Source organism: Brassica oleracea, chromosome C7 (genome assembly GCF_000695525.1).
Source record: "Brassica oleracea var. oleracea cultivar TO1000 chromosome C7, BOL, whole genome shotgun sequence".
Taxonomy (NCBI): Eukaryota; Viridiplantae; Streptophyta; class Magnoliopsida; order Brassicales; family Brassicaceae; genus Brassica; species Brassica oleracea.
In genome coordinates, this window is record NC_027754.1 from 26,940,721 (window position 1) to 26,952,451 (window position 11,731).

Here is an 11,731-nt window from a genome sequence, read left to right on the forward strand (position 1 = left end):
TTTCCTCGGAATTTCCTCGGAATATTCCGACGGATTGATGTTTCCTCGGAATTCCGTCGGTATATTCCGAGGAAATTCCTCGGGAAATTCCGAGGATTTCATTTTCCGTCGGAATGTCCGTCAGAATACCGCTGTTTTCTTGTAGTGATCTAACTAAGAGGCGGTTGTTCTTAGCTTGGTAGTCTCGAAAAGAGACAACGGCACAAAGAGCTATACCGGTAAGACCATCTTCATTCCAATGCCTAGGCAGATTTTGCTTCAACTCTGACCCAACCGTTCGGTGATTGAACCATACAGGTAATTGCCAACTAGGATAGCAGACTCCAATCAACACATCAAGTTTCGAACCCTGCCAATTTGATACCATAAGAGAATCAAAAAGATGCTAGAAATAAATTTACTCTTTAAGGGTACATATGATTACTAGGCCTAGGCATTCGGGTACACATTGTACCAGTTTGGATTGAGTTTTTTGGTAGCGATAAACGGATCTGTCGTGTTGACAAGGTCTTATTGACAGACGAGGGTATGGCAATTTCCAAGTATTGGGAGCAATCGGGGCACTACTCTAGCCGGGCTCAGCCACCGTTAGGAAATCGCATCCCCACGAAAAGTCGTGTTGACAAAGTCTTATTGACAGAAACGCTCACGCTTAATTAATGCAACAGACAGAATCAGGACTTGCGATCGAAGATAGAAAACAAAGCTTATCAAAGATGAGATAAGATCTGAAAAACTTGAGAGCTTAGAAGAACATTGGAGAGAGAAACTTTAGAGAGAGGTTTTTTATGAAATTATTTTATGATCTTTTTTTTATAATGGGGGTACACACATATTTATAGTGCAAGATACGACGCTGACATAAGCGCTTACCTCAGCGATTACATCATTGCTTACATCATGCTTACATAAGCTTGTAGCGATTACATCATCGCTTGCATCATTATTGATCACACTTATTTTACATAATTAAACACACTTATCTTACATAATTATATATTGCAGACGACTTGCTTAGTGGTCAATCTCGAACTCGATGATGTGTTTCTCACAACATCCGTAGTGATCGTCTGGACATTCGTACACATATCCTGGATATTCGTACACATTTTATGGCTCTTCTTCCTGAGGCTGTTGTGAGTCGTCGTTGATTTCAATATTGAACATTCTTCCGACTTCATCAATGTTCATTGAGTCGTCGGGGAGCTGGGCGTCTTGAAAATACTCTGGCGGGCATTCTTGGGATTCAAAGTTACGTTTTTCTTTCTTTGGGATATCTTGAAAAATAGGCGAATTTGCACGCTTATCTAAATAGAACTGAAGATCTTCGTCGAGACTCATTTGGTAGTCTATCGGGTAATAGAACCAATTCGGGATGAAAGGAATGGGAAATTTCTGTGTGGCACTGTTGAGACGGAATGCATGTGTTTGAAAGTCTTCATACGCCTTGCTGTCATTGAGGTTGAAATCTGGTCTGACTCCTCGTTGGTAGTCGTTGTGGTGAATAAGAGTAGGTAACGCGTGAATTTTGCATGTTTTCTTGTTGACTTGTACTGGGCGGTGGAAGAAGTATATTGTGTGAGGGTTGAAGAAGGGGTTGAGACCTCCTTAACCTTTTAGCTTCTTGAATGATAAGCCTGTAGCTTTTGCTGATTTCCTTAACTTACCATTCCAGACTGATAATGGTGCAAACCTTGTTAGAAATGTCGAGAGACATTCCTTGTGTCCTCGTTGAGGGTCAGTGAATTGTGTGCTGATGTAGTGGTATAACCATTGAATATCAAAGGTCAAACCGATAGTGTAGATAGAGCAGAGGTACCATGAAAACAGAGAACTTCTTCTGGCATGAACGCGTTTGCGATCCTATAGAGATGAGCGAAGGGGTAGTCTGGGTGTATTCCCATTGGTGAAATAAGACGATTATGGGTTCTGTATCTTGACAGAATGATGGATTGATAGAAGAAAATCTTGTCGCGGAGGTGTTCGTGTAGGGCTTCTCTGTTGATGAGCGAGTGAGCGTCGTCGGGCATGTTTGAAGCAAAGTCATAGTAGCTTTTTGCTGAGGAACTCTTCATTATTTGCATTTCTTTTACTGGATTTATACTGAGCATGTCTGCGAGAGTGTTCTTCGAGCCTTTTAAATAAACGGACTCAAAATCGTACTTTGAGAACCATTCGCTCCATCGTAATAATTGCTGATGTGGGACCATCTTTTGTTTGAATTGTAACATCTTTGGGAAAGATGACATGTCCATTTCGATGCGAAATCGATGTTCTATCAGATGGAACTGGAACTTCTCGATAGCCTTCTTGACGGCCAGTATTTCTTTGAACGTGGAGTGATAATGCATTTCGGAATCTTGAAAGCGTTCGCTTTTATATCCACAGATTTGACGTTTCCCATTTATTTCTTCAAAAAAAATGGCTCCCCAATATTTGTCACTTGCGCCAGTCTGTAAAATGTGTGTCCCAGTGGAGGGAATCTTTAAAGGTGGTAGCTTCTGCACCTCTATTTTTAGGCTCCTGACAGCTTCGGTATGTCGGTTTGTCCATTGTGGTGGATTCTTCGTCAGCATCTTCTGTAGCGGTCTTGTCAGTTGCGAAAGTTGCAGGATAAAGTCGCTAACATAATTGATTACACCGAGGAATTGTTGGACTTGTCGTTTTGTGAGATTTTCGTTGGGAAAAGCTAAGAGTGTTGTAGCAAGATGGGCCTGTGGTGTAAAATTGCCATCTGTGATTTGCATTCCAAGGAAGTCGATGTTGGGCTGGGCTATGACCATTTTTTGCGCCGAAAGCATGATTCCATATTGTATAACGATGCTTTGAAATTGTTGAAGAAGTTGAACATGTTCTCTTTCGGTAGACGAGAACAGTAGTATGTCATCGATATAAATCAAGGCTGTGTGGAGCAGAGGCTTGAATATATGAAGCATCACTTGCTGGAATAATGATGGTGCGGTTTTGAGGCCGAAAGGGAAGACGTTCCACTGAAGATGTCGATTGGGAATGCAGAATGCAGTTTTGTATCTTTCTTCAGGATGAACACCAAGTTGCCAGAATCCTGACTTAAGATCAAATTTGGAGAATATAGTCGCCCCTTGAAGATGTTGAAGAAGCGCTCTTTTGTTTGGTAGCGGAAATTTGATGTCCTGTAGAAACTGATTCAGTGGCTTATAGTCGATGACTAGTCTGAGCTTCCCTCTTGCTTGTTCCGCACGATTATTAACGTAGAAAGCTGTGCATGCCCAGGGAGAGTTGGTTGCAGAGACTACTCCTTGTTTTACTAGCTGGTCGCATTCTTCATTTGCTTGTTGCAGCAGGGTTGGCGGCATTCCTGCATGACTCGCTTTTGTCGGGGTGGTTTGTATATTTTCCTTGAAAGGCAAGGAAACAAAGAACTCCGAGTTTAACCATAGTGGGTTGTTGCATTTTTTGAGGAATTCTGTATGAGAGTCTGCACATGATGTTTCCGTCAATTCTTCTTTGATCTTTGTAAACTCTTGAGAGAGAAATCCTTCAATTGCGAAAGTCGTGGAATTGTCGTGAAGGCTTTGAAGATATTTTTCCATCTTAATCCGCGTGGTTCGATCGAGATATCGAATGTTTTCTTGAAGGCATAGTAAGAATCCCATCCTAGTATTAGATCCTTTCCAGGTGCAGCAGAGCCAAGTACTTCTGTAATGATGTGACACCCAGGGAATAGTTCAATTTTGATTGGTTTTGATTTGAGCTTTATTGTCAGCGAACCCGAATTTGCGACACGAAATTCTTGCTGATGAGGTAGCCACATTGACGGAGAAAGAATCTTGGGATTTATAATTGTTGTATGGGCTCCAGTATCTATGAATGCAATGGCGTGAACTGGGTCTTCTTGACAAGATGGGTCGAAGATCGTCACTGGTAAATGTGGAGTCTGTATTTCGTCATGACGTGGCAATTTTGTGATTTTGAAGCAACAATCATCATCTTCGTCGGGAGAGGACTCAGAAGAGTTGTCGTAATCTGAGTAACCACAAATAGCGTCGTTGTCGTCACTGTCATAAGATAGAACCAATTCTAAATCGTGGCCTTCGAGATCAATATCTGGTGCGATTTCAGATATTGAGTTGATCAAGTATTGCTTCTTCTTGGCTGATTTTTTTGGATAGTTTTTTTTGCGAAGTGTCCCTCTTTTCGGCATAGAAAGCATTTCGTTGATTTCTTGGAGCTCTGTTTCTTTTGAAAGAATCTCTTGCGTCTGAATCTGTCGGGGCGCTTAGAGAATCGTTTTTTGAATTTTTGACGTCTCTCTCGTGGGCCACACGAACAAGATTTCTTGGACTTTTAACACTTGATTGATAGATCCGGTCTGGAACATATCTTTGATAGCTGCTTCGATCTATCCATGAACTCCGTCCAGAATTCTTTCTGTTTGCTGAGTTTGTCTAGTGTTCTGAAAACATATTGCTGAATTTGTCCAATAGAAATTTCTTCGATTGTTTGTCCTTGATCTCTGATGTATAGCTTAGTCTACTGACTAAGATAGTGATCGATGGAGGAGAGCTATACATGCTTCAGGCTTGGATTGTTAAGGCCATTCAGTGCGTAGTATCTCCGTGTTTGTCTCTCAAAGTGTTTTGCAAGATCTTTCTTTCTCAACGAACAACACTTTGCTGAAAAGAATTCCTCTTGTAGCTGTTCCTTTTGGTGTGTGAGCGTACCGATGAATTTTCTATGAATTTCTCCAAGGAGCAATGGTATTCTTGTTTGATATACTTGCTGCTGTCTATACTCGCCGAGTGAATGTCACCATTCTTTAAGTGCTCCGGATAGTCTCGCATTGAATTGCTGGATCACCATTTGCAAAGGGGATGTGATAGCTTCAGAATTCATCCATGCATGAAATTCGTCAAGATGATCATTCCATTTTTCAAATGGGATATCATCGAATGTGAACACCATAATCTTTGAAGAAAGTTGCTTAGTTGGAATCTCCTGTCTAGGAGGCACATAGTTCATTTCTTCATCATTGGAATAGACTTCATTAATATCAGGCTCCTTTTTTGGAGTGCTTGATCCTTCTCCGATCGCGAATTGTCTTGGTAGGAATCCTTCGTTCAATTCGGTTTCGTGGTCACTGGAACTTGTATCTGAGTAGTGACTGATTTGTGCGATCTGTCGAGAAGATGAGGGTTGTTGAGAAAATAAGGGTTGTTGATCCTTTTGATCAGGTGACTCTGGAATTTTTCTGAGGTTATCGAGTAGGCTGGCCATTGAAAATTCGATTATTCCAATGTCTTTTCCTTTCCTTTTGTTGTCTTCAACTGACTCGTGACTAGAGGAAGATGTAAGAGTTGGTTCAGCCTCCTAGGCTCTGTTCGGGTTTTATATATTTTTGGTACAGTTTGGTTAATAATATTTTGGGTTTGTTGTATGGAACATAACACCTTTTCTTGGTGGGCTATTGCTGTTTTTGGTACACTCCATCTGTTCCACAATATTCATAGTAACCATATAGAGTTTAAGAGTGAATGAAGTTATACCTTTTCTTGGTGGGCTAGTGCATCTGACATTGATTGAATCTTCCTCCGAACGTAAGATACAATACCATTCTTGGCAACTTGATCAAGTTTGGTACAATTAGTGAAAGTAAATGTGGAGTGTGGATGCTCTGTTTCTGCTAAGATAAGAGCTAACGGGCTCCCAATATTTTCAAGTGAAATGCAGCCATGTGCGTCTAGCCAGTGAAGATTCGGTGGAATCACTGGAAGAGATACGAGCTGCTCGCAATACTTGATGTCAAGCCATTTGAGATTGTGGAGATATCTTATGTTGTCTGGCAAGCTTCTGAAATTGTTTCTGCTCAAACATAAACGTTGAACTGATGATAATGTGTAGAATTCATGCGGCCATTCACGCAAATTGCAGTGTGAACAGGTAGAAGGGTCGCCTTGATTAACATCGAAGCGCTTCAGGAGATGAGGCACCTCCTTTATGTCCGTCCCATCGAGTAGCAAAGTCTTTAAATGCTTCATGTTCTTTTTTATTTTTGGAAAGGTCGCCAAGCTTTTACAACCTGAGAGTACTAGCTTTTGAAGGGCTTTTAGATTCTCGATAGAATCTGGAAGACACGTCAATCTTTTGCAGTCTTTCAATATCAACAAGATTAGTTTCTGGAGATTCCCAATTGTTGAGGGAAGAGCCTTTATCGCGGTGCCATCTAAGTACAACTGTTCCAGATTTTCTGGAACTAGATTGAACTCCTCAAGACTTGAACAGCTACTGAGGATGAGTGTTTTCAGAGAGATCAACTTCATTTGTGGAAGAGACTTGAGGCTCGTGCATCCTCTGAGGTTCAAGAATATGAGACTTTTCATGTTTTGTAGCTCTTCATGAATTGTCTTCAGTTCAGGGCAACCTTCAAGGTTTATACTTTGAAGCTTTCGAGCCTGTGATAAACCCGACAACGTACGCAGCTTACTTGAGTTATTCAGATCGAGCCATTGTAATTTTGATGCGGTCTGTGGCCGATATTAAGACCAGAAAAAAAAAACACTTGTTAATGCAACATCAAAATGTTATATACACAATATGAACTCTATAAACAAATAAATTAATTTATGTACTTGTATATTTAAAGATAATTTACTGTTTTTAATCGCATACTAGATTTTGGTGAAAACTTTATATAATCACATATTTTCTTTATTTAAATAAGACAAGGGCATAAAATCTGCAACCCGAAGTTCGAACCAAACACAAACCAAAATATCCGATCCGTACCCAATCCGAAATATAAGAAATACCAGAATAGGTATTGTATAGATGTACAAAAAGTATATGAATCCAAAGTGTTATTATGCAAACCTAAAAGGTTAACCCGCACTTTCAAAGCATAATATAATTTACCGTTCATAATGTTTTGGTGAAAACTTTTTGCATTATTCTATATAAATAAGTTTTTATTTCTTATGTTTTATTTTTAAATTTTGGATTTAACTTCGAATATATCCGAACCGAACCAGTATAACCCGAATCCGAAAAATAGATGGTTACTTTATAGGTTTTAGGATGTGATACAAATTAGAACCAAAACCGATGTGTTATGTCTGAACCCGATCCGTACTTAAAATCTATCAAAAGTGAGATCTAGGATGTGATATAATTTAAAACCAAAATCCAAAAACCCAACCCGTTTTCCAACGGGTACCTGAGTGTCCAAGCCTAATTTAAAATGTATTTTATGTTTTGTTCAAATAGTTTTATATTTGATAAATATTTTACATGTTTGTTGGAATAACCCGTAAAACTATACTCATATAAATATCAATAATAACATGTTCCATCGTATCCATAATATATATAAAATCAGTATTAATAGTTAGCTACTAATAATATTTAATGATATGATAGACATGTTATTAGTGATATTTTTATGAGTAAAGTTTTACGGGTATTCGAAGAAGCATGTAAAATATTTATCAAATATAAAACTATTTGAACAAAACATAAAACACACTTTAAATTAGGCTTGAGCGTTTAGATACCAGTTGGGATACGGATTGAGTATTTTGACTCTATCTAATTTTAATACTCTATCTATATGAATTATATTATTATGTATTCGATGAGGGTTTTGAATAATTTGTTTCTTGTATTTGGATTAAAGTGTAGTTGTATATATATGAATTAGTACGTATATATAGTTCCTTTTAAATTAATAAATAAAAATAATTGATTAGTTAATTAAATTTAGTGTAAAATAAATTGAATTTATTATTTAAAAAGTAGATTAATTATTTAGTTCTTTAATTTTAGGATAGGGTATATATTTATTAATAATTAAGTTAGGTATAAGTAAAATAATAGGAAAGCTAGTTAAATATAATGATTCAACCCAGATTAGTTGCAAGTAGATAAAAAATGTTTTTGTTCTAATAGTATCGAGAATATACTGAACTAATTAATTAAAAATTTAGGTGTTTTAAGTTTTGTTTTGCAAGACTTAGTGTTTTTATAATGAGGCAAACACATAAGTATATGTTACTCATGTAATAATCGGAATATTTAGTGTTTGACACACTAATATGATATATCGATGTTAAACATCGATCTTATAATAAATTGACATTGACTTATGTTTCAAAATGTTTATTGTAGATTTACATATGATATATAGACTAACATTAACTATTTCTAATTTATTAAAAGGTAAAATATTTTAAGATACTTTATAGTTTGATATGGATACTTTAATATATCGTGTTTCTATTGGGACTGTTTATATTATATTAATTGTTTAAAATAATTTCCATATAATATATTTGGATATGATCAGAATAGCATAGACAACCGACAAATCAATAGTAAAATTAAGAGCTAGTTCAAATATAAAAATAGATATCGATCCGCGCAACCGCGCGAGTTTTTTTTTCATTTTTTTTTATATAAATATTTTGTTTTCAAGTCTAAATTGGTATATATTATAATATATATGTGTCTATCAATATTTAAAACATAATAAGTTTACTGTATATTTTTTTCATTGAATAGATTGTTTCAAACTTTCAAATATATTGTATCTTCTTCTATATATATATTTTCGGATTATTATTTCATTATTTAAATCGTAACTATATATATAAAGATTAGTAAAATATTTTTTTATTGTCATATTCAAAGATATTGTAACATTTCACAAATTTATAAAGTTTTTACAAAATTAAACTTTTCGTTTTATAGATTTATATTGTCGAGTAAATAATTAGATATTTAGTTTTTGTTTATTTTTTAAAATAAAATATATAGTTTAAAATTTGTTTTCACTAGTTTAAGGTAGTAAAGATTAATCATTGTTAGATAATATGATTTTTGTTATTTAAAAAAAATATTTATAATTTTAAAAGTTAACATCGACAAATATTTAAATATTTAGCATATAGAGGTATAGTATTACAACATTAAATTATATCTATTTAATTTATACTATCTATAGATCCAATGGATCATCTATTGTTTAAATCCAATTATTGATAGTCCAATAAAAATTTCTGGTAGACTCAAAATTTAAATGATAAGATTAGATATTAAATGTAACATGACTTTATAGGAATATGTCCATTTTTAAAAAAATCACACATGAATCAAAGTTGTGACTTCTATTTTAATATGTAAGATTTTGTTGTTGTAGATTTGCAAACCAGAAACGTAATTCTGTTGTTTTTTTGAAAATTTTCTTTTACTTATTAAGTTAATATATGTTAATCAAAAATATACACATTTGTAATGCATAAAAATGAAAGTGCTTTATTTAACGTGATGATATTAATCATCATTTTTTTACAGAAAACTAACTTTACTGCTTGAAAAAAAAACTTTGCTAATTTTCAAAAAAAAAAAAAAAATTTGCTGCTCTAGACGGTGTGTATAACTTTTGTGGGTTATGGTGAAACTCAAAACAAACTTGATGTTTAGAAGCTTATGTAGTTTATGGTGAATACTACATCACCTGCCATGGTTATTACGATTATGTATGTATATTAAAAGCTTTATATAACTAAAGTTAATGCATGAGAGTTGTGAAGGTATCTGGTACACGAACTGAAATTGTATATGGTTCGAATACGTTTGATACGCTTTATATACTAAAGGTAAGACATGAGCATAAAGGAATGTGGTACACGAATTAAAACTGTATATGGTTTTGGAATTTAATGCTATACATAAATGGTTCGAATACGTTTGATACATTTGAGAATATTACCTTATTTAGTTTGTATGTTCTTTTTTTTGGAAAGAGCTAATGGCATAGCTGTAAATATTTGCAAAATCCAATGAGTCTTCAAACAAAGATATTGTGTTTTAATAGTATATATACATAAATGGTTCGAATACGTTTGATACATTTCAGAATATTACCTTATTTAGTTTGTATTTTTTTTTTGGGAAGAGCTAATGGCATAGCTGTAAATATTTGCAAAACCCAAGGAGTCTTCAAAAAAAAAATCTTATGTTTTAATAGTATAGATTTTTAAATATTTTTATTAAAATATATATATATATATATATTCATAATATTAAAATTCACTAAATTTTAAATTTTGGTTCTTGTCTCCTTTGTTATATTATTTTGTTTTTAGTGTATTAGATATATGTACTGTATTATGAGTTTTTGATGTAATTCGACAAAAATAGCAAAAATATTTTAAAATAACAAAAATAAAGATGAACTTTATTTTGAAGAAAATAAATAATATTTTATTTTATTTATGTTTATATGAACTTTATATAGTCTTTATACACAACTTTTTCTTAGTCAACTATAAACTATATATAGTCATTATTAATTATGATATTAATAGAACCATATATTTTTCATACAGTTTTCTTAAATGTACTATTTATTATTTTACCCAATTGTGTTATATTTTGATCTATCCCTACTAAGAAATAAAAATATATTTATCGTGTTTTGTAATTTATTTATTACTAATTTCTATATATATATATATATAATACCTTCTCTCCATCCCAAACTTGCTCAATGCGACTGTAAGGCAGGTTGAGGTCTATAAGATTCTTCGGGTTAAAATCTTCTGGTAACTTCTTCAGTGGAAATTTCAGCCAGTGAAGATACCGAATCTCCTCCAACTGGAACTGGAGTCCGTCGCGGAAGTACAAGTTGCATGTAGCTTCGCCGTCTTTAGGAAAACTTGAGTTGTAAATTTTCAAATATCTGAGATCTCCCATATATTTGAATGTGTCACTACCTAGACTCATTTTCCCTACGTCAGACATATCAAGAAAAATTCCTCGGACCTTAGTTGCTTTCTGCAAAGTCACATAACAAGTTAAAATGTAAGCTTAATTCAGAAAATAACTTCAAATGTGTAACAAAAGTTAAAATCACCCACTGCTTTGTTTAGGAGAATAGCAATGATCTCGCCATGGTTAAACAACCTACGCCCACTAGCTGAATTTTCAGAGGATGATTGTGACTCTAGTCCCATTGCGAATGTGTACATCAGATCATTCAACTCTAGTCGACCGCAACAAATGGTTATCAAGAACTTGTCCGCAAGATGTCTTATTTCACTCACATTCCCTTGCACCGAAGAATCCAGCAAACAGCTCACATGATACTCATCTTCAGACCTGAAGAAACATGCCACATCAAGGAACAAATCCTTATGGTGTTTGCTAAGATCATCATAAGAACTTCTCAACACATTATGAATTGTCTTGCTAATCGGGCTTTTTGCAAGCTCTCCAAGCTTTGATACCCAATACGCCTCGTCCTTTGTAAGAAGCTCACCACCAAGTACTTTAAGAGCTAATGGATGTCCCCTAGAGTAATCCACAAACTCTCTTGCAAGCCTCATGAACCTTGGCTCGCAAGAACCCGTCGTGAATGCGTGTTTTTCAAAGTATTTAAACCCATCCTCGTCGCTCATGCCCGGCACTAGATAAGTTTCATCCACCATTCCCGTGATTGCGAACTTGCTGCTCGTTGTGATGACAACTCTGCTTCCTTCTCTTAACCATTTTCGTCCACCAAGAATCATATCTATCTGACTCTTTTCACTCACATCGTCAAGAACAATTAATACTTTGCTTTCGCTTAGCTCATCTTTTAAAGATTCTAGTGTAAACTCATCATATCTTATTTCCTTTCCATCATGTTTGCTCCTCATTAAACCATATAGGAGGTCCTCCTCCAACCTGTGGATTCCAAGAGATCTTGCCTTCG

At 35.0% G+C, this 11,731-nt stretch overlaps 1 pseudogene; it reads right to left on the reverse strand.

The window, feature by feature from the left end:
* LOC106302974 overlaps window positions 1-11,731 on the reverse strand; it is a 25,393-nt pseudogene that overhangs the window by 3,440 nt on the left and 10,222 nt on the right.